This window comes from Molothrus aeneus, chromosome 3, assembly GCF_037042795.1.
Source record: "Molothrus aeneus isolate 106 chromosome 3, BPBGC_Maene_1.0, whole genome shotgun sequence".
Taxonomy (NCBI): domain Eukaryota; kingdom Metazoa; phylum Chordata; class Aves; order Passeriformes; family Icteridae; genus Molothrus; species Molothrus aeneus.
This window is the reverse complement of record NC_089648.1, coordinates 11890927-11914936: the sequence shown is the minus strand read 5'-3', so window position 1 is coordinate 11914936 and position 24010 is coordinate 11890927. Positions and strand designations below refer to the sequence as shown.

Sequence of the window (24010 nt, the reverse complement as noted above, 5' to 3'; positions counted from 1 at the left end):
AAAGCTAAACAAAGCCAATATCTTGTATATACAATTATTTCTTGATACAATTTTCATTCCAGGTCTGAAAGCTGTATTTTCATGTCTGAAAATATTTAGACATGGTTTAATTCAAATGGTTTCCCATTTTGAAAGCACGCTTTTATTTATTACCACGAAAACATGAATATACCAGATGGGAAAGGAATACTCTGCTAGTCTTATGAAGCTTCTTGTACACAACCATGCCAATGTTCAAAATCACAGCCCAAAATAACTCCCCTCTGTTCATCACACAGCCTACGGTAGGCAAAGCCTGTCATTCAGTGGCAGTTTGAAGAGACTTCATTCCTTACCTTACTGGAAACATACCACTGACTTGGCAAACTGCAACTTTTCCAGGAAACCTTATGCACATACTGCTGACAGATCAGCTTTGCATAAATAAACCTTATGAAACCTCTCTTATGTCATCTTTCCCAGAACTGACTACTTAAAGAACACAAGAAAGGCACCTTAAAGAAAAATACTGACTCTGTATGGCAATTCTGCAGCATAAAAGCAAGAAAGCTGTTCTCAATTGCATCTTGTTCAATATGCAGAAAAGGTAACATTGTCTTTACAAGATAATGTGAAAGAAGCATTGCATTGCAGTAGCTATGAGTGTGCAATTGTGCATGAAGAACTAATAGACAACAATCATCAGGGACCAGCAGCTGTGATGAATATCAAATGGCTAAATTTTAAGCATTTAAGGCTTTCAAGAGGTTGGCTAAAAGGAACAAAGCTGAGAAAACATAGCTATAGCAGCTATAAATACCTAAAAAGTATCTAGCAATGGAAGCTTCTGCTTATTAATCTCATAACTAAAACTACAAGAGAGATCAAAGCAAGACAGAGGAATTACTAGGGCTACCATCAATCCTCTAAAAATCAAAATCACACCCAGTAATTACAGAATTGATTACAAGTGGATGTTTCTTAAAGATAGCAGGAACAAAAACAAAGGACAGACAAAAGATGTGAGCTAGAAATAATGCTGGGCAAGTGGGGAAGGATGATGTGACACCTGGCACTTAGGAAAAGCATTTTCATTAGATCAAAATTCGTTCCAGCAACTCCAAGAGTTCTTGTAGATCTTCTACTTGTGGTGAGGCTAAGACACTTCACAAACTTCCTAGGGTCCTGTTTTAAAGAACAGCACATCAAGGGTGTTCCCACTATCTCTTCAGTCCAGAAGTCTCCAGAAAAGGAGAAAGAGTAGAAATTATTTTCTCCTTTGATCTTTCTCTGGGCAGGGAAACCTTGCCTGGATTTGGGTGACAGAGCCTCTTCCAGCATCTCCAATTGTGTTCCTGTGACTGAGCCAGCCAGAGAATGTCCCAGGAACATTAAAGGATCAATCATGGAAGAGCATGCCCACAAAGACCCTGAGATACTTAAGATGAATTTGACCCCATCTTCCCATGTACAAAAGAATAAAAAAGGTCAAATAGAATAAAAAGGGTCAAATGGGCATAGGCAAATTCTGGTGTACATTTTGGCATGGTAAAAATTACTTGTAACACAAGAGAACAAACACAAACTGCTTTCATAGGATTTCTGAAAGGCTAAGTGCTCATATTGGGATGATGTCACCAGATTTGAGCATTTAGAGTTATCATGCAGCAAGAATCAGATGTCTTTAGTAGCAGGAGAAATAACCATATTTCCCATTTATAACCAGACTCCAGCTCCTTATTACCATTTAGCCAAAAACTGTGCCAGGAGATCTGGCATGACACTGAAGTATGGCAGGGGAAATTTATGCATAAGTCAATGATATGATGACAAAATGTCTACTGGTGCATGACAGGGAACCAGTAGAAGGGAAGGGTCAGATTTCTCAACCAGTTAATTGGTAAATTGGATGTATGTTGTTTAAAGGAGCTGTAGATAATAACGTGGACTAAAGTTCACAGTAGACAAACCCCACGAGGACCCCATCCCTGCCTAAGCAGTGGTGTCCTAGCACTTCCTTTATTTCTTTTTTCATTTCATTAATAATGTCTTATCATTTTATTAAAGAAAACAAGGGATTGTTTAGCATCAAGGCTGGTGCATGGACTGCAGGCCTGGGTCTTTGTCAGCCAAGAGAAGAAACGCCTGAAGGAAAATCAGTCCTTTGTAGACTGGCTATTAAAGGATAAAGGCAGAAATGAAAGGCATCAAGATGATAAAGAGTTGAACAATTTGGATGACTTTATTTATAACAGGAGGGTCCAAACTTAGAAGGAAATTACAGCATCGTGCCAGAGACACAAATCTACACAACAGCTTGAGAAATTAAATGCCCAGGGCCAGACAGTTTGCTGAGTGCCTGAAGACTATAAAGGAAAAGGAGGAGAGCCAAAGAAAAAAGCTGTTAATCCTAAGGAGTAAGGCAAGCAATTCCCACATGATCCATCTTCCAAAACAAAAATAAAGTTAATTCTCACTGCACCACCGAGTGGCTCAGGGTTCAAACACTTGCCAAGCCAAGGAACAGAGCTCTCTTTAGCACCAGGACTGGCCACACACCAGTACAGCCAAAAGGGGCCTGCAAGGCAGCCCCAGTCACCAACCTGCACGATCAGTCCTAAAGCATGGGGTAAAGCTGGAATAACATGTGATAAGTACAGACTGGCTTAGTAAAGAAGGTTTACAGTTTGCAATCTGTTCTTTCACAGCGTTCTTAAATGGTAAACAAGTGGGAGCCTGTAGCTACATTCAGAATTGATTATTTTAAAATTTGTTTCATGTTGGTCAAGACCTTTCTTGTGAGATTATTCAGAGAAAAAGGAGAAAAAGATAATGAGTTCTGAATTAACAACCACCTAAGAGAGAAAAAAGGCGTAATAAATGGCTGCCTTTTAGAAAGAAGATTACTTTCAGGGAAGTAATTTCAGTGATCAATATTGTCAAATATATTTTTTTCAATGATTGAGCTCTAAAATGGACAACAAGATGATGGAATACACCCAACAGCCTAAACTTAAGTACTTTAAACTAAAGAGAAATTTATGAGAAATCCAAATTACTTTGGAGCAAATATGTAAGCACAATTAAAGACAGTGGAATGTATAATGGGAATAATGAGCTTTTCAGGCATACTCTGAAGTCATAACTCTGGGTGACTTCAATATGGGACCAATCTACCAGTATCCTGCATGCAATGTGCTGAAAGAGTTGAAAAACAGAAGCAACAAGAAGAAAAAACATAGAAAGAGCTGAGACACACACACAAAAAAATCCAAATAGAAAATAGAAAATCAAATACTCAGGATATAAAACAAGACTGTTTCCCCATCTGCATTGAGTTCAGATGACTTCCATTCCCCAGAAAGAGCTGACTTACACCCAGACTTATTTAAGTCTGCTGACTATTTCAATCTGAAAGCTGTTCCCCCATCCAACCCCACAATCTTCCCATGAAGTCGAGACTTAAATATCTGAGAAAGCACCATTGAAAGCATGAGAGTGCTCCTGAGAGTGCTTGTTTCTTACTTTGGGAATAATCAGACAGATAAGAGAAAGACCAATAGCATGGCTCTTGCTTGTTGGCATCTCCTGCAAATGCCCACATCCTCAAAATGCATCACTTTGCCCACTTCTGCCATCTAATAGAGTTTCCCAAAGGGTTAAAGTATCCTGAAAAAGTAACTGAAATCCTACTTCTCTTTTTAACCTTGTTAATGGGGTCACACATCACAAAAATCATGAGCCTCATCTTCCTAACTAATGTTGCTTTTGAATCCTGGCCATCATGCTCACTCTGGCTCTTCTGTTATTCACCTCTAAATGAGAGATTTTCTTTTAAGCCAATGAATGCTAGCTTTTCCCACAAGGAAATGTTAATAAGCTAAAATTCCAGAGGAAAAAAAAAAGGTAATGCAATTGCCAAATCTTCTGTACATGGAAGGAACATCAGGAAGCCTCCTGTTTGTTCTCCCCAAGACTATGCTACAGCTAATCATCCAAAAGTCTGCAAGCCTGTAAGTGCATTTTTTCTGCTGGTGCAACACACATATTGATGGAAACTATAGCTGGAATAGCTCCTTTTGGAGGTTAATGATTTCTTACAGGAACCAGAAAAGTAATTCTAAAAGCAGCAAACTTTGTTAACAGGACATGACTTCCCTGGAGCAAATGTTTCAAAACCAAGTGAGAAACACCTAGTAAGAACCATTTTATTAAATTCCTCCATCAGATTAGCTCTTCATCTTTCAAAGAGAAATATATTTTGAAGTATAACAAAGTCATATCCTTTATTATATCCTTGTTGGTTCAAACACTTATACACATTTGATTTGTGGTTCCAAGCAATCAAAAATTTGGGCTTCCAGCTTCTCTAAAACTCAGCTTTTAACCTAAATTTCCTGCAGAAGGTACAAAGCAGTGCACTCAAATACTACATTATGCATTCTTTCTGAATAAAACCCTTTTCATTTGACAGGGAGGAAAAACAAAGAGACACACTCTTAGCTGAAATAAATTTTATGTGCATCTACTGTCACTGGTGAAGTTGTGACCATTTATACTAAAAATTGCTCCTCATACAGTGCCTTTGTAATGCCTTCTCCCATCTTCTTGACAAGTGGCTGATTCCATTGCCTAAAATCCTTCAGATTTAGATACTAGGGGACCAAACTTCTACAAATACAATGAAGGCAACCACATTTACCCAGGATATTTTACACTTTTATTACTCCTCTGTGTGGTTAATACCATAATTTTCCCCTTTGCAGTGGTGGCTTCAGAGTGCTGGCTTCAGAGCACTGCCTGTATCTATCAGTCAGTGTTTGCATCTATTGTCTTCTAAAGCATTACAGATTAGCTGAGTATTAGCAAGTACAAAACTGAACATGCACATTTTTAATCCTTTTATGTGTAGCACATTTATTGGAGAGGCTGCCCATTACTACTTTGTAACTAACATTCACAGCCACAGTACAAAATCTAATGTGCACTACAGAAAATGGCAATCAAAATGAAATCATGTTGAAATAGTTCAATTCAGTCTTGCAAATTTGAATTTAAAAAGACAACAAGCAAGAAAATGCAGCAGTAGTCTCCTTAACTTTTCAATAAACAGTAATGCTTGTTTCTCTCTCCCCAAGTCACTGTGTTTAACTCCAATGCGTCAAGCACGAGAGGAAAAATATCAGCAAAAAAAAAAAGTCTTCTTGTGGATAGAGGAGTACATTCAAAGTGAAAATAGGATGGTAAGTGAATAAATTGCAGTGCAATAAAAGTTAATCTGTTTCAGAGCAGACAACTTGCTGCCTAATAATACTTGCTGCTCAAATGTGAAGCCCTGTTTTCTGGTAAGGCCGACATCATTGCTTGGGTTATTCTTTCCCTCATGAATTCATCTGAATGTGGCACAGAGCTGCTGTCTCTATCAGAGGATTGCCTTTCTCACACAATTCAGAAACATGATAAATAATTAGTTCAATGAGATATTACTAGCAGATCCAGAAATAAATAGGAGGCTTTTGTCAGGCTGAGAGTAAATGCTAGTAAGATAGAGACAAGCAAGTGCCATACAGCATTCATCACTTGTAAGGTAAATGACTTCTTCTGAATTCACTCAGGCAGCAAATGAACAGCTGCCAATGCTGATCAGGGAGAAGTAAAATGTTGCATCTAGGGATGAAGTGTTGCTGTCTTTCTTTTTTTTTTTTTTCTTGTTTTCTTTTTTTTTAGTTAATTTCTTTCCTCCGTGGAAGGAGAAATTTTGACTCAGAGGTCAAAAAAAAAGGTTTCTCAGCAGAGCTTTGTTGTTCATGTGGCACTGTCAAAATGTACAATCTATTAGCAAAGCAGTACCTCTTTTATCCCATTAAGTCCTCTACATACAGCAAGATGGGGAAGGAAAAACACCCACTCAGTCCTTACAAACTTTCTGATACTTCTGACACTTCCTGTGTCCAACCAGGACCTCCCAGTCACTTCAGGAAAGTGTCTGCAGGAGAAAAGCTCCTACTAAGAGAGGGAGGGAGGGAGGGAGGGAGGAATGGAACCACACAATGTCTCCTCCCAAGTATTTTGGTACCCAGTTTTACAGGAATAAGCTAATTTTAGTGGGATAATAATCTGGGAAGATTTGCTGCCTTCAAATTATAACTTGCACTGCAGAAAGAGTCCTTACTATTGTTTATTTGGGTGCAATACAGAAAAGAAAATTGAATAAAGAACAAAATCAGAGAGTATTGCACATCTCATTTTTAACTAAAGCCATGAACCCTTTTTTAATCATACAAAAATGTAGGGGTTTTGCCACTCTTTTTGTGGCCTGCATTTATTTCTATTATTCCTAAGCAATTAGCACTATATCACCTCACAGAAAAAGAATTAATTATTGATCCACTCATAAAACATTTAAAATTCTTATAAATTTCCCTTCTGTACCAATGTAATTATTAATTAACATTTTGCTGCCTTTCAGACTTGCAGCAAGTTCAGTGGGGTTATTGTAACAATGGATACAGTCAAAAGAGTAAGTCCTCAACAGTCAATTATTTGCTCTGTCAGGAAAACTCTCACCAAAATGCAAATGCTTTGAACATGGACCTCTTGAATACTGATTCTACAATGTACATTCAAGTTAGCAAGAGTGATGTATCCAGGTCAGACTTGGTAGTGATTTCTGAACCTGTACTTTGATGGAATTCTAGATGCTTTAAGCTTCATGTAAATCTTACAGATGGCATTTCTATCCAATATGCACTGAGACAGGTTTATCGAAGGTTCAGAGAATTCAACAAATTACTGGTAGGAAGGAGCTCTCCAAAAGGGGGAAATCTGATCAAAGTATTTGCACCACTTGGTTTGGGACACAGGAATGGGAACAATTTTTTATACTATGGAAGGTCCCCTTATGAGAATTTTCTTCTAAGTTAAAATTATATTTATTGAAAAATAAGGTGCTCTTTGTTTTTGTTTAAGAAGTAATGAGAATCTAACCACATTCTTTCATAAGGGAATGATTAGCAGAGAGGCTAAAGGCCAACTTTTAAAAATTTCTTTAGCAAAATTCTTAAAAATAAACCCTTCATGCTAATAAAAAAATAAACTAGTTAAGTTAGTTAAAACAAAATCATTAATTTTACATCCAAAGCATATTTCAGGAGAGATCAAATTGGGAGAGCAATCTGTTTTGTACATGCCCTGCCTTAAAAACTCTCTGAGCAAATAAATGAATAAAGAAATTAAAAATTTTAAATGAGCTACCAAAACTGTCCTTCAGACAAGGACAGCAGACTTCAGTGAAGAAATTACAGCAGAACTAAGCTAGGATAAATATGAAAAACAATCAGTGGAAGAATGAAAAAGGAATGCAACCTAACCCTGGTCTTTTACAGATGTCAGCCCTAAGGTTTTCACTATACTAGACTTGCACACTTTTATAGACTTTGACACCATTTATATTTATACAATACTTGCACTACACTTGTAAAAGAAGACAAAGAAGATAAAACTCCAGGTGCTCAGTGTCTTCAAGTCCAGGCTGGTGGCCTGGACTTGACACACTGTGGTTTCACCTTGGGCTCAGCCCTCTGCAAGATGCTGGACACGTATGTATGTGCTGCTGTCTCAGCTGTGTATTGTCCCCCAGTCTGGGGGCTTGGCACAAACTGCCACCTCTTTGGCTTTCTTCATTCCCAGGGCCCATGAGGAGTTGTCATCTCCCACATGAGGAGTTCATCACTCCTCTGGTTTTCACCCCTAACTGCTTTACAAGGGTGTGAAGCTGTTAATGGTTTCATGGTTTTCTGTGCTGCCTTGTTTTGTCAAGGCTGCCAGAATGACCTGATCAAAGAAAAGCTGGGCAGAACCAGCCCAGGCCTCATTTGAACTGAAGTGTGCCTTGGGGTGTCTGTAACAAAAAGTTTGTAGACCCAAGGGTGTTTTCTGCAGGGTGCACACAAATGCCCAAAGTCAGGAAAATCAGAGCAGGAATTAATGTATCTCAGGGCATGATTTTTGATTTTGAAACTTGAGATACCAAACCTATAGCCATTGGTATTCACCAGCTGAGATGATATGAACATCCTCTTATCAGAAAAGGTACATAATCTTGTAGAATCTTACCATCAGGAGAAAAAAAACCTCATCACACTTTATCAGGGACACAGAAGAGGTCAAGCAAAAGTATCCCCTCATATATGTAAGACTGACAAGAAAACCAGCAGGAGGAATTTATCAATCACTAGTCAAGATTAATCTGGTGTTCTTTTTTACAGCATAATAAGCTGTTCCTCTCATGCTCTGATAAAGTTATTTTTACTTCTATTATCCTGAGGTCAAAAGAGACAGAACCAAGGTTACACCAACACCTGTGCTTTGGCTGGGTTAGAAAATGGCTTGCTTTTTATTTTTAAATAACCAGATAGAATCTGTTAAAACTTAACTTGTTTTCTTAGTGAAAATTCATCTCACAGCCTCTATGACTACTTGTTTTGGTATAACGCAAGGGAAACTAAAAATAGAACAAAAAAAAAAAAATCTTTTGAACAAGAAACTGATGCTGGAACAGCAAACCATAACAAGGACTCCACAGATCTGGATGCCTTTCTGTTGGCATGAAAGCACCTGGAGGAAGCTCTGGCTCTTAATCAGAGCTAGATTTCCCACTGAATTTGATGGGATAAAAACTCGTTCCTTCCCAGTTGCTGGCAAAAAAATTTGCATGCCTTTTCTGTACAATAACAACAGTGTCCCTTCATCTCTGAGACTCAAGCCTGTTTCCTTCGAGGTCAAGCAAAAAATGTGACAAACAGAGGGGAGATTAAAATATAGGTGGGCTGTGCTTTTAAAAGTCATCAGATTGCTGGATGAGCAGAGACCAGAATATGACTCCTTGGGCTGCAACCTTTTAAAAAGAGGCACACTGAACAACTTCAATGCTGAGCCAATTGATTTGGTGCACATTCCAGGTAGGTCTTGTATATTATGGTTTTGATCTGCAGTCAATTATCCACTGTAATAGCATTAAATTTCAATGTAATTAAATTATTTTACTAGAGGATGTTCATAATAGCATTAAAATACAGTCTATTTAAGTCAATATGGCACCACATAATCTATAAATTAGTCTTAAGCACTATCCACAAGTGCAAAAAGGATGAAAATTAATGCAGACTAATGCAATACAAAGTATATGGATATTTACAACAATGCAGGCTGTTTGCAATAGAATGTCAATGAACAACTCCTTACATCAAAATTATTTCACTTGGCTACCATTGGTTGGAAATTGCAACAATGTCTTGGGCAAATGTTCACTCAATTGTTATTCCAGTTTTGATCTCATCAAGAAGATTTGTGCAATTCTCCAAATTTTTCCATCAAACTAGAAAAACAAGGCAAGTTATTTGTCATTAGTAAACTTCAGACAAATCCTGTTTTGTCTTGCTAGGAGTTAATAGGAGTTTATCCATTTAATTCAAAATAAGAACGTTTCTAAAAAAAGTGATTGAAGTCCTTGCATAAATTTCTTGTTCTTTCATTGCAACACAGTGAAATAAGAGAAACTATCTGTATACTAAAATTTTTGGTTTGCATTGCAATGTTGTGCATATTATTATTACTTGAATAATGACCCATTAGCTTTAAACACATGCCTTTGAGCCAGACTAGGCATTTGAGACATCTGCCTGGGTCAGGCAGATTTGACATTGGATCCAGGGACATCTGCAACCTTCTGGAGCCACGGCTGGAGCCCAGGCAGGACAGTCCAGGATGGAATACACTTGGTATTAGAACCCTATATTTATGTGCTGAATCTCTCCATGTCCAACAGCCCTTTTCCTAGAATAAGGCGTGGCAAACAGCAAATTGCAGTTTCCTAAATCAGTTGAGATATTAATTTGAGGGCTGGTGAGTTTCGAACTAATGAAAAAGCAGTCTGCCACTGAGATCTGTTATTAGAACTCAAAGTGTGACAGGGAAGGTTTATGATATGCTGTTATTTTATAAATAAGCCAGCAATGGAATAATTTTTCTTGCAGTGCTAGTGGGAACTTGGTGTTACCAACTAACTGCTACCAGGAACTGCTGATCAGTGCCATCACAGAAGGCAGCAGGTCCAGGTCTAGGCTCCAGCTCAGTCCCAAGCTCAGCACCACCTGGAATCATCTCCCACTCATCATAAGAAGGTTTAAGTTTGTTGGGCACCCAGACCTTGCCCAACACCACACTGTCATAGACATGCTTTATGAAAAATCCTTTCCTTGGGATTTTTTTCTCCTGAAAAGCTGAGAGGCCTCAGAAACAAAATGTAAACAATGATTATCTGCTGCTGTAGAATGCAACAGGTGGATCTGAGATTGGTCTCATGTGGTTGTTTCTAATTAATGGCCAATCACAGTCAGCTTGCTTGGACTCGCTGTCCGAGACACAAGCTTATGTTATCATTCCTTCTTTTTCTATTCTTAGCTAGCCTTCTGATGAAATCTTTTCTTCTATTCTTTTAGTATAGTTTTAATATAATATATATCATAAAATAATAAATCAAGCCTTCTGAGACATGGAGTCAACATTCTCATCTCTTCCCTCATCCTAAGACTCCTGCAAACACCACCAGCACCTGACTCCATGGCAATGTCTATCACAGTTATCAGGGCTATCCTGACCAAGTGTGAGCAAGCAGCTGCTCCAGGGAGAATACATGCCATCACAAGGTCTGAGCTCTTCAGGAGCACCAAACCACACCACTGGACCAAGTCCTGGCTGCAGAAGCGTGGTCACTGAGCTCATACAGACCTGAACAGGCCACCACACCAACAATTCATTCTGCCCAGTCTACACCCAGGTTAAGCCAAACATGGGATTATTTATTAAGAACTTAAGTTCTTACATCCTTCAGAGCCTGTTCTCAAAGAATTTGCACGGATTCCTATGTTTTGTTCAAGATGTTGCAGAACATATCACTGGAGTGTTCCGCATTCTGCATTCCAGCAGGCATTTTGATCAATCCCTGTCACATTTTCTAACCCTCAGCATCTTTCTTTACTGAAAAATAAAGTTATCACGCTGCTCAGAAGACAACAAATTTCCCTTCCTTCCCCTGAAGAAATCGCGTATAACAAAATCAGCTTGTTTTCCTCATTGCTTTATAAGGACTTGAAACAGATGATGTCAGCCCTGAAAACTTCCTGAGGTTTCCATACAGTTTGACATTTGCCTGTCAATATGAAGAAAGATTATACAGAAGTAAGAGTTATTTGTTCTAAACAGTGCTTCAAAATGCACAGTTACTGACTCTCATAGCAATCTGTCTGCTGCATGTAAGCCTAGCATTTTCCAACACACTCACAAAATCTGCATTGTGAACGCTCATTAATTCAAGGAGATGGAAATTATAATTGTTATTCTTCCCACTACGTACAGAAATTAAAGCTCTGACTTGTGAAAGCACATAAGCAGTTACCAAGTGTTGAACAAGTGCTGTGAAAGGTAATAGGTAGAATTCATTTCTTGGAAAAGATAAATAACATTTCAGCAGCAGCAGCCTCTTGATCACTTTTTCCCTGGGGTTTTGGTTTACTGATTTGTAACAAAAGCATCCCTACCAGAAAAGTCCACCAAGAGCTCTGCATCCTAATTGCCAGAGGTCATTCCCCCTTTCCACAGTGGCACAGAGAGGAAAAGATCATTGAGGAGCTCCTAGAAGCTCACTCCTAACTGGGAGCGAGTTGTCTAACCTGCTCCTGCTCTCGATTCTACAACTGATGAACTTCTTCAACACTTGCAGAAGAGGTGTGTCCAACAGGTATTTAGGTGCTTTATCCATTATTACCCCATCCCACCCCACATAGGGAGGATCACAACTGCTTCCTTTCTGCTCCTTCTTCTGCAGAGGTACAACCAACATTGCACCACAGGGAGGTTACTCAGCCGGGATAGATATCTTCCCCATCTCTACCAGCAGATGCAGGATCCCTTTTTCCCTGTGACCATCCCAAAATAGTCCCCAAATAGTACTTAATGATTTATTGCAATGTAAATCAAGAGGCATTTCCCTGGATTATCATGTACAAAGCAATGCCCCCATAAATATTTTTTTAATGGAATATGGCACTAATTTTAATTTTTAAAGTATTTTCAAAGAAATATCTTCAACCAAAATCTTTTTGTATGCTTTCCAATTTTAGATCCTCTATGTCTATACTTTACTTTTTTATGGTAAATGGCTCATCTTTTCCATGGCCACACAAGAATACTCCAAATACTAATATCTTTAAAAAGGTACAGCTGTTAATTGAAACAGTTGATCCTAAAACCAGTTCCTTTCCTAAGAAAGATAAGGATTCACTGATGTCCAGAGCAACACATGAAGTTCACTTGTCCTTCAAGCTAACAGGTTCTATGAAATCCAGTTAGTGAGGTTTCTTCCTGTACTTTTTTACTATTTCCAACCCTTCCCTCCACAAAATGAATCATGATCCCCCTGCCCCCAGTCTCTTGTCCTTATTTAAATTTTCCTTTTCTTCTAAAAAATACCAATTAAAATAGATATATTTTTACATTACAATTCTCATTTCAGCTTTCCACTCTCCTTCCAGCTCTTTCCACACCACAGAGAAGCTCACCCAAATTTTCTATTTGGTCTGAACAAATAAGACTATTTTTTAAGCAAGCACAACACTAGTCCTTTTCAACCTCTTACATTGTAGCCAGTTGAAAACTTTCTGCTAGCTTTTCTCTTTTATTTATTTTTTTAAAATCAAGGGTAAGATATGCACATATTTTGTTCATGCTCCTCATTATAAAGATGATAGTGAGGAAATTAATTAGAAACATATGAGTAACCATAATCTTTTTCCCCTCCTCACTCAGACTTCCTTTTTATGAATCTGTCACAAGGTAACTCTAGACCTCATCCCTTAACAAAGAAATACTGAGATAGTGCCTTGGGTTCACAAGGAAATGTTTACATAAGAAACAGATAATTAAGTTCTTCTGAAAATAGGAAAAGCTGTAAAATTCTGATAAGGGGCTAAAAATGCAACTTTTCCCAGTTTGCTCAGCACATTTACTAATGATATTTCCCTTTCTTGTGATCCTGCCAACAGCAGAACCTGGCCATCACAATGCAGGCTCATGGGTATTTTGTCTTGGACCAACCTTAAATATCTGTTTTTCATGAATTCTCAGCTTCATCTTAGGATGGATTCCAGTTAAGAGGAATAAAAGTCAAGTTGACAAACATCAAATATAAGAAAGCAGACCATTTTTTTTAATTAACTGTGTTCTACAGCAGGGAGAAGTCAGCTCAGTGCGTTACCTGTTTCTGCTCCGTGACTGAATCTGTGGCCAGATCCTGAACTTGTGACTGTCTGCTGATCAAAAACAGTGACTGCCAGTTCTGCAGTCCCCTCTGAAGAGCTGGGCAACTACTCAGGTCCTTGGGGATGCAGCTATGGGGCCAAAATCCCATGGGATTATGGCACTGAAGATAATGTAGAGTACAACCTTGCCCACTCTAGAGCAGGACTGAGAGCTGTAGTCTGTAACATCTCAGAGAAGGGAGTGTGTGTCCACACAGACCAGCTGGTTCATCATTATAATTATTAAATGACAAGGGCTTAAATGGATTATCCACCATCTCCTGCTGACTTCTCCAGTTCACAGCTCCTCATTAGAGTGTAAGTCAACTTCCATCAAGCACTCGAGACAGCTTTGCTGTCTAGAAATACTGGAAGGTCAAGGCTATGTCTCATAGCATATCAGATATTATTTTAGTCTGTTAATTGTCCCATTATGAGGATAAGTACCATCTTGTAGTCAGTGAAAAAGAAATATTTATGCCAAATAGTACTCTCTATTATATATTTAAGCCCGTGGGCCTGATGAGATGCATCCCAGAGTCCTGAGGTGATTGGTTGATGTAGTTGGAACTATATGATCTTTCAAGGGCTTTTCCAAACCGAACCATTTTGTGACTTTGTTGCTCTGCACTTGCTATAGTCACATACATAGGACAGTTCTAAGTCAACCACTCTGCTCTGGTACTTTTTTCAACTAGTAAATATCATTCTCTGCAAGTGAAAACGATGGCACAAAATACAATCAGCAAAATCCAGTGAATACAGAATGAATTCCCTGGGTATTAGAGACCTGGGCATAAAACTCAGAAAATACCTGGCCTACTTTTCCTTGCATTAAGGATGTTTTTTCTCTTCTTTCCCATCTCCTCTGGCATTTACATCTGTGTTTAGGGCACACTATAGGGAAGAAAACTGTCATATAGGATCTGGTGGGAAATGAGATGATAAAGATTGGAGGAGATGTGAGTGTGACATGCACAATGGATAAGTCCTGGAAGACTGAGCACACAGAGTCAGCTGCCATATCTTCCAGCTGCTCACCTGGCTGACAACTCCCAACTGTGTCCAACTACCAGAGACCATGAAAACACAGAAAAGGGCAGGCAACAGGAACACTGTATCAGATCCCCAAGCAAGGACAAATGTAACCATGGTTTTGACCATTTTCTATAAAGGTTTTTATATGGATAAAAAACCAAATTAGCACCCAAATGTCAGTGTCTCAGTGTAAAAGGAAGGCCAACACATAACACCTGTCTACCAGATAATTCTGTGTAGTCTCTCTACACAGAAACCCACACAGATTTCTATCAGAGATTTCATGTACCATTCACACCAACCATTACTTCCATACAGCAAATTATGGGATGAAAACAGCCATAGCAAGTCCCTGTACAAGACAGACAAAGCACATATCATCTACAGACAAGCTGAGGCTCTAAAGATCATTTTCAGGGTTGTGCAGATCTCTGAAGAGGCATAATGGGCACAACTCTGAAGCCATAGGGAAAGAAGACACTGCAGTCATATGCTGAGTCCAGCAGCCATGTGCTGCTCATTGGAGTGAATCCAGCAGCACACCTGATAATGCATACATGCTGATAAACTGACAGAAGGAGTTTGATATGTTTTACAACGCTGCATAACTTAGAGCTGTATCCAGAAGCACCTTCCAAAGCAATGACTTCAGACAGGCATCCTACACGACTGTACCCGAGCCAGGAGCAGCTTGGATTCACAGCCTGCTCAGTCTGCTCCTCCCGCCGCCGCCTCTTGGAGCAGCGAGATCTCACTCCACATCCCAGCCCTCAGAGGGGCTGGAGCTCTCAGGAAAAGGCCTTGTAGGATTTTGATGGAGACAATGTGTGTGTGTCTGCACCTGAATTCGTGGCATGCACTCAGAGCACACAATGGGGCCAATAATCCTGCCTCACTCCAGTGATGGAAGCGTAACTGCGGAGCACTTGGAAGGTGCCCAAGTCAGAGGCAGAGAAAGGATTTCAGGAAAGATTTAGTCCAATATTATTAATCAGCTACAGCAGGACAGATTAGTGGACATTCACATGAGCCTGTCTCTCAAGTGGGACAAAGCCTGCTTTTCCAGGAAAAGAACTGCTGAGAGCAGCATTAGTGCCTAATGAGATGTAAGGCAGAATGGATTGCTCCCACTCTCCCATGCTCTGTTTCATCTCCATAAACACAGCCAAAGTTAGCAACCCATGAAGGTAAACACCACCACCACCACCACCAAGGTGTCTGTGAAGAGCCATGATATCCAAACACAGAGCTCTGTGTGAAACACATCTATAAGACTAAGCACGAAATTCTGGCACTGCTGAAGGCAATGGGAATTCTGCCAATAATTCTGGACAAGGAAGGATTTGATCCTTGTCTTCTAATTACAACAAAGTCCTCCGTGAAATACAAAAGAAAATAGAGTGTTTACCTTGCTTATATAATGCTTTATTACTAAATATCATAAAGCTTGCTCTAAATTAAATTATGCAAAATATTGGAAGCTACAATTTCCAGCTGAAAAGTGATCCCTTAAAAAGATATCTTCATGGATAAAAATTTTAAATGGTGATCAGAACTCCTATTACTTTTACTATTAGAATTATTGCTAGACAGTTAAATATTTCTTAAGAAGATCTGCTTCTCATATGACAACAGACTAAGAGTTGCCAACAGAAGCATAGATGTTAATTGCAAACATTTATTATACTACTAGGGTTTACATTTAGCAGCTGTCAACATTACTGACAACTGTAACAGAAATCAGAAAAAATGGAATTTCTGCTTGCCAGAAGGGCAGCTGGTACTTGATTTTCCTGCTATTGATGTTCCTTTTCTATTTGCTTTCAAAATGTGTTAAAAACAAGTCCTTCACCAAGATTTCTTTAAGGCTATTCTTTACCTAGCAAAGAGGAACTTATTAGCAAGCAACTACTCAAAAATAAATATTTTAAAGAATGTGCTTCAAACTCTGATGCAATCCATTCCTCATCAGCTTGATGAAGCTAGATTGCAGAGATATCAAAATTTAATGGGCTATCTTTTTTGCAGTACTCAGAACTACCTTTCAAAAAAAAAAAAAAATCCAGACCTCAATGGTTTCTTAACCTAAATATTATCAGGAGAAATAAGCTCAAATGCTTCAACCTAAAAATATGCTAACACAGTGTTGCTGCCATAGTAGTGCCAGCATTTTCTTTTAAAAATCACCCTTACATGGACTTATAAATTGAGATATGGCTGAACTAATAAGCTTTACCCTGAACAAAGCTGCAGCAGTTGTCAAGAATTCCTTAACTTTACATCTCAACAAAGTGAAAGGCATGGACCAAACCAGCGGAGCAGTACTACTCCAGTGGATTAAAGATGTTCTCCACCTGCCTATCTGATGCAGCAATGTGCCTAAAAGTGCAGTGGGAGATACCAAGGCCACATCCAAATCAGAGGTCAGGGCCACTAAAGAATCTCCCAGGCTGCAGTGTCTGGCTTGCTGGCAGATGCTTAGCTTGGAAAAGTCTGACACAGAAGGGTAACCTGTGAATCACTTCAAGTTACATGTTCCAGGATCTACTGTAAGAGTTGAGAGCTACTGATTTACTGTAACGTACTGAAGATGTGATGTCTCACTCTCTGATAGCTGAAGAAAGACAAAAAAACCAACAACAAGTAAAAAGGTGCTCCACATCAGTGATGGGATGTCTCACTCTCTGATAGTTGAAGAAAGACAAAAAAACAACACCAGCCAACCAAGTAAAAAGGTGCTCCACATCAGTGATGGGTTTTCCCAGAATGGAGGGAGGAGATGTCCTCCCCTGGGAATATCTGATAGAGGAGTGGCTGAGTGAGGCAACACATCTACACAAAACAACTCAACATGTATTCCAGTCTTTCTTTTTCTTTTGACTTTTTTTTTTCTTCCATATTAAAAACTTACTATTATTTAAAACTCTGCAAACATAATCCTTTATGAAGCAAAATGAGTCTTACAGCATCTTTTAAGACTTAGTATCCTAATCCTTAAATCATAGTCTTTAATATTGTGATTATGCCCTTGCTAAATACAAAGAGCCTGAAGAGATTTTCTGCTTCTTTATATATCTTTTCCCATATGTGCTATTTGTCTTAACCATTTTTTCTTCTTTTTTCTTGTGCAATGTGTTTTTACTATACTTCTGATATTTCTCCACTGTTTTCTTGCATAACATACCAATGAACCAAAGAATAAGATACAGAGTTGACATGCACTATAAAATGATAGTGTGCCTGCATTGTGGTGGGCCAGAAGGACTTCTCATCATGAATTACAGCTGTTTCCTATTGGCATGAAGGCATCCTGGATGTTAGGACTGCAGAATCCCAAACTTTCTTGCCATCATTTGCCTGCAGTTGAATCTGATGTGTGCTTGTGCTGTTCTCTCAGAGCATGTTAGGTGCTAGCACATGGTGTCTTAAGCATGGCTCATTTTATTCCTTGTGAATGAACAATTTAATTCTGACTTTACCCTAAGAGCTTTACATAGTTTCCAGAAACTATGTTGTCTGGAAGGACAATAATTAGAAGAAGTGAGTGGAATTTGTGATTGCTTTTCTCACACTTGTTATTTGCCAGATTCCTGAAGGCCAAGAAGCAAATTCAGTATTTTTCATTTGGAAACATGCCAGTCTTACTCATGTTTCATCTTGGACATTTACTAGCCTTGACAGACATACTTGGAAGCAGAAACAGTTTAAAGGAACTCAAATTTCCTAAGCCTGCCTTTTGTCTTTGAGCTTCATTACCACAAATGAATTGAGATTTCCAACACCACCCAGACCCTCATGAATAGGAACAAAAACAAGCTGCCCCCTGAAAACCCTCTCACACATCACACCTTTGGGCCAGAGAAACCTACTCAATGGAAACAGATTGATTCTCAGGATAGAGACAAAAATAAATACTAACGAAATTTCTAAATGACAAGACAGGGAGAAATCTTGGGTTCAACTAAACTTTGGACCTAGCTCTTAGAATATTTGAATATTGAATATAGAATATATGTTTCTTCAATGCCTTTTTATTTCAGTAAGCAAAGGACCAAAAGGATGAAGAATGTAGGTCCCTGGAAGCAATCTGAGTTACTGAAAGACTTGATTTTTCCACAGATTCCCTGTTCTGCCATTTTCACATGAGCTGGAAGTTAACCAGCTGATATTTGGACAGTGCTTTTTAACTAACAATTCTTCAGGAAATTTGTCATCTCTTTCAATGATCTTTATAGGCATCAGAAACTGAACAGCTTAGCGCACAAACGGAAATTCAATATTTTCACCTTGTGCAAAAACCCTTGCTCCTCATTGGATCTGCACTTGAAGGTAGAAAACCATAAAACCAAACCCAGTAGGGGAAGGAAGGCTCCCAGCTGTTCAGTACCCAGAAGGTTTTTAGCTGTTTGATATTAATCAGTAACTTCCTAAGATATTGATGCACTTGATAATACATAGAAATATTTGTATGTCAACAGTAACATACAAAGTGCAAGCCTGACCCAAGCATCCACAGAATTTCTTTCTAGCCTGGCAAAATAGCTTGCAGCCTACAAATTTTTTGAAACTTAATGGCAAAAGGAACACTGCATTCAGCACTGCCATTGCACACAATAGCATATTACTTATTAAACTGTAGCTATATTATTACAACTACTAGTTATAAAAGAGAAATTTCTTGCATGGAAAGTCTGAAATTACTCCCTTGTTAGCAACTAAAGCGTCAAAGTTCATAAAATATGAAAGATTTCCAAAAATACTGAATATGGCACTTTCAGTGTAACTATTAAAATGCTTTCATTGACATATAATTTCATTTTTGGTTCACTACCTTAAAAGTACTCAAATTGTGCGGGAATCTGCAGATATATCCAGAGTGCACTGCACAGTAATGAGGAGAGGATTTCTTGCCTGCTCTGAACTACTGTCAAATTATATTTCAGTTTGCAAGCAGTGTCAGATGACTTTACTTTCCAATACTTTGCTGTGTTTCATGAAAAAATATGAGAAAAGCAGTCCAATTTATTTTTCCTCTCTCAGACGTGAGCTGTGTTTCTACAACATATCTGTTCAGAGTTCCCAAAAATACAGAATCACACGCTAAATGTCTCCCCAAAAGACAGTGATACAATTCACTAATCAAGCAAATTACATGGAATAGGAGAAAAAGTGGATGCTCAGTTACTGATGGCAGACTGAGGCCATAAAAATACAATAAAACATCTCTGTTTATTACCTTTTTATGGGAGTGTTTTGACTTTGGATTTCAGTATCCAACAGAAAAACAGATCCATTATAGAGCTGCAATTAGCACGTGTGTCTTTTGCCTAAATCCTCCCTGTTCCTCAAGAAGGAATGCAGACATTTCCCAGCGTGTCTCTGCTTTAATCAAAGCATTTCAGCCAAGATGCAGAGAGGCCAAGCAGGAGCTAAAAGCCCTGGGTGTCCCAAGAGTTTCTCTGTGTGTGTTGCCTGCTCAGGAGGTCACAGATGGAATTGGATGAGGGACACTCATCACAATTTTACTTTTGTTGAATTATGGGGTTTTTTTTCTGCACTGTTGTCCTGAATAACCTGCTTCAGTCGTTCCCAAGAGCCAGACCTCCTCCAGACTTTGCCTGCCTGGTTCCTGGGAGCAGTATCACAGATCACACAGCACTCACTCCACTACATTTCCTGACTTTTTTGACATATTTTCTTCTAAAAATAAACCAACTCTTCTGTTGCAGCGAAGCAGAAGGATGACCACAGAAGGACACATCATGCCAATATTTTGAAGCTTTTTATGAACTACATCATTAAATGATGACAGTAATTTTCTCAGCACAGCTCCCTTCCACTGCACATCTTGGATGCATTTTGTCTGCAGCTAAAGTAGGTTGTGTTTGTTGACTCACTGTGGATTCAGCTTTTCCCCACATGCTGTACATCTGCTGCACATGCCTGCACAGCCCCCACCCTTCAACACCCACAGCACACTGACATAATGAGTAACAACATGTGAAAGATTTCTACTCAGCTTGGGCATTAAAAAAAATCCCAACCTGATTATTATTATTTTCCATCTCCTAAACAAATCTGCAAGATTGAAATTAAAAAAAAAAAATGGCTTGTACCAAATAATAAAAGTGGTTTTTGCTACTGTACCTCTCCTAAGAAATTCAGATCAAATGACACTCTTTCAAGAAAAATTTCAGTTTTCTTGAACATTTTTTTTCTTTATTGAATGCTTTAATGCATCCTGGCCCTAATCTTACAATTTGCTTAACTTCCCAGCTGCTAATTTCTATGTGCAACTAAAACCTGCCAGTAATTGGCACTTAGCATTTCATTCATATGAAGAAAATCTGTCAAACAAATTTTTGTTATAATGTAACATGAAAGCAAAAATAGGAGTCTCTGAAGTTCGGTAGACTGAAGTATCTCTGTGTTGGAAAACTCAGCATTTTCTGAGAAATATTCCAAAAAAAGAAGCAGATGGAAGGAATAATTTCTACCCTTTAGAGGACACCATGGGTGAAGCAATTGTGAACATAAGCTCAGGTGGGGCATAGCTTCTCTAATTATTTTATTTTTGAACACATTGGACAGGACTTGATTTTAGAGAGGCAAACAGGTAAGCTTATGTATGTGTTTTGTTATGTAGATTTTGTGCAATACCAAGCAAGATCTGATAATACACATGAAATTAAGAATGGTGATCCTTCCCTTTCTCCCACATTTATTGTCCCTTAGCTGTTTAGACTGCAAACTGTTGTAGGCTTCTCTCTTGAAATTAGCAAAAGGAATAGCAACATAGTCATGAGTATAAAATTAACAAGAATTAAAATCAAAATAATAAAATATTACAAAGAGATGAATATAAACCTATATATCCACAGCAGAAAACAAAACTTAATTCTTGAATTAATGCATAAGCATACTACCTGTCAGAGTTTCAGGTAGATTTTACAATGAAGTATCTTGCTCAGGACTGCATATATTTCCTTCCCCATACATAATTAAAGTTATTCCTGTTTTACATCCCATAAATATTCACTGATGCAAGAGGGAAAATAGAACACTCTCTCCCCAAGATGCTGACAGGACCAAGCAGAACCTCATAAGGGATCCCTTCAAAGATCATCTTCTCATGGCCAGAGAAACAAATTTAAATGATCTTATGTGAGCCTACTGTTAGCAATTGCACTCCTGAATTATTCATGATTTTTGACTGCTCATAATAGGAACAAACTACAGAGTTTCATTAGTACATTTCAATTAGTGTAGCCATTCTTACTCCTTGTTTGTTAGTTAATTCTCATTTTTAGAACATTCTTGCACATTTGCTATCAGCAATGATGCCACGCTCAGAAAACGCTTATTAGACTCCTTACGCATTCTGTCTGTGCTGCCCCAAAGTGTAAAAATATAACTATAAATTCTAGAAAATTCTGCAAATTTATTTCACGTTCCACTGGTCTTTTGGTGCCTGCAGGAATAATTTTTGCCTAAACAAGAGTTTGAATTTAATCCAGTATCTGAAACTTATGAAGCATTAATGTCACTTGATCTTTGTAGGAGTCAGACACACACAAATTAGCACAGTACCTGCAAAATATAGCAAGACATATGTTAACTATAGCCTCATTTTGACCACCTGTCAAAAATCTTTACACAAAATATGCCAGAAACTAAGTTGTCACTGGTCAAAAAGAAAGAAAAAAATTATGCAACAGCATTTGCCTTACATTGATACAAGTGTTTTGGAGATTCACCCTTGCTTTAGTTAAAGTGGCGTTAGTCAAAGGAATAAAGCTGAATTCTTTGGTGGAGTCAGCACAGTTGTGCTAATGAAGGACATTAATGAACATTTCTTCCTCCACCCATCTTCCAGAACCAGGAAAGGACTTGATCCTCTCCTCTTTGGGTTAATCATTGTCAAAGTCAGTTTCTGCTCTAGACGGGTACAGGACACCATTTCTGAAAGGCAGGTATCCCGCCTGTCCAGGCGGCCAACAGCCAAGTACCCTCTGGAGGGCCTGGGTACAGCCCCTTACCCCACATCAGGGTTCCCCTACTGAAGCAAATCTCCCTTGTGTTCCCACTCTGGCCAAGATGGGAGCCAAAGCATGATGTCTAAGCATTCCTGAGCTGGGTGGCTTTGGGACAAAGCCATGCTGAGCTTCAGGAGTGCTCTTGTCACCAGTGGATATTCAGTAGTTCCCTGACCCAGGCTAATGGCAGCCTGAAGAAAAATCTGCTGAAATCTATGCAGTGTTGGTTCAGGTCCCCTACACCACCCATTCTTCTCTACAGACCTGCCCTTCCTGAGCTGCAGTTGTTTTTAATACAGGTGTAGCCCACAGATAAACTGGAACTAAGTGCACTAAGATTGAGGACAGCTCCACTCCAGCCAGATTGCCGCTGGTTTGCACTTGATGAGGAGTACAAATCTGCAATCTAAATCAAACCTGTCTCTACCACTAAAATTTGGACAAGGCCATGAGTCTGGGAGTCAGGGATTTCCCACTAAATTTGCCAGAGCAGGTGACCTCACAGAGGCAGAGGTGACTCAGTGCTGTTGGGTGTCACCACTGCACACATCACACAACAGCTGCCTCCTGCAATCCGACACCAGCTTCGGCCCAGCTCATTTTCCATTCCACACCATTTCCTCCTGAGGTTTCTCATCAATAAATAAAGAGACATGCTGCTACCACAGCTGCTCTGCACCTTCCTAACCCCTTCTTATCTTACAGGCTCATGCAGCCTCCCAGCCCCAAAACCCACAGAGCTGGCAGAGTGACACTGATGGAACCGAGACACCATGAGTGTCCAAGAGCTGTCTGCTTGCATGTTAATGGTTAGAATTCTCTCAGCACCACCATCGTAAATCTCCGCTTCAAACACTGATCCACACGAATTTAGAACTGCAATAAAACATTTAACTTCCTAGATTATAAAAATAACTCAGGTTTTATAGCTGTCAGAGAAGTAAGAACTAAAGCGTGAATTAGTGGGTGCAGAGAAAGCCGGAGAAGAAATATTCATGTTCAGTAAAGACACTTTCAGTTCCTGATCAACATAAAAATTGAGTAATTAGATAAAGCAGTAAAAATTCTGAAAGCAGCCTGAAATGCCATTCGTTTGACAATGAGAACATGCACAAGGAATATGGGACAATTGGGATCTTATCTCTCTGGGTAAGATGTGAGGAAAGCTTGAGCCTGTCTGCTCCGTGCTGGGTGACTGCCCAAGTCCATCCTCTGTCCAACAGGACAAACATCTGTTCCCTCCCAGCACCCACCAGACACAGCAACCTCAGAAAAAGCAAAAATGAAGGTGTTGACAAAACCTGGGAATTCCAAAGAAAAATTTTGACTTCATCAAGCCAGCACAGAAACCTAATGGAGAAAATTCTAGAACAACTTGCATTTCAGTTCCCTTCCTTCTGCTTGGCTTACAAAAAAGCATTAGAAACATCACATTTGACAGAGCATTTGCATTTTAGCAAAGGAGGGAGAGCCATGTCAAGTTGTGTGCCAAACCAAGCTATTTTAGATCAGTTTGTTGGCCATTTATGCTTTCATTTCAACTTAAGGCCAAGTAAAAATGCATCTAGCATGAAAATAAATCTCATATACACAAGTTCCAGA

The 24010-nt window shown here is 39.0% G+C and overlaps 1 protein-coding gene across 22 annotated transcripts in view; it reads right to left on the bottom strand.

Annotated features, from left to right (window-relative positions):
* Positions 1-24010, bottom strand: part of NRXN1 (neurexin 1) — a 678763-nt gene that overhangs the window by 160748 nt on the left and 494005 nt on the right. The window lies entirely within an intron of this gene.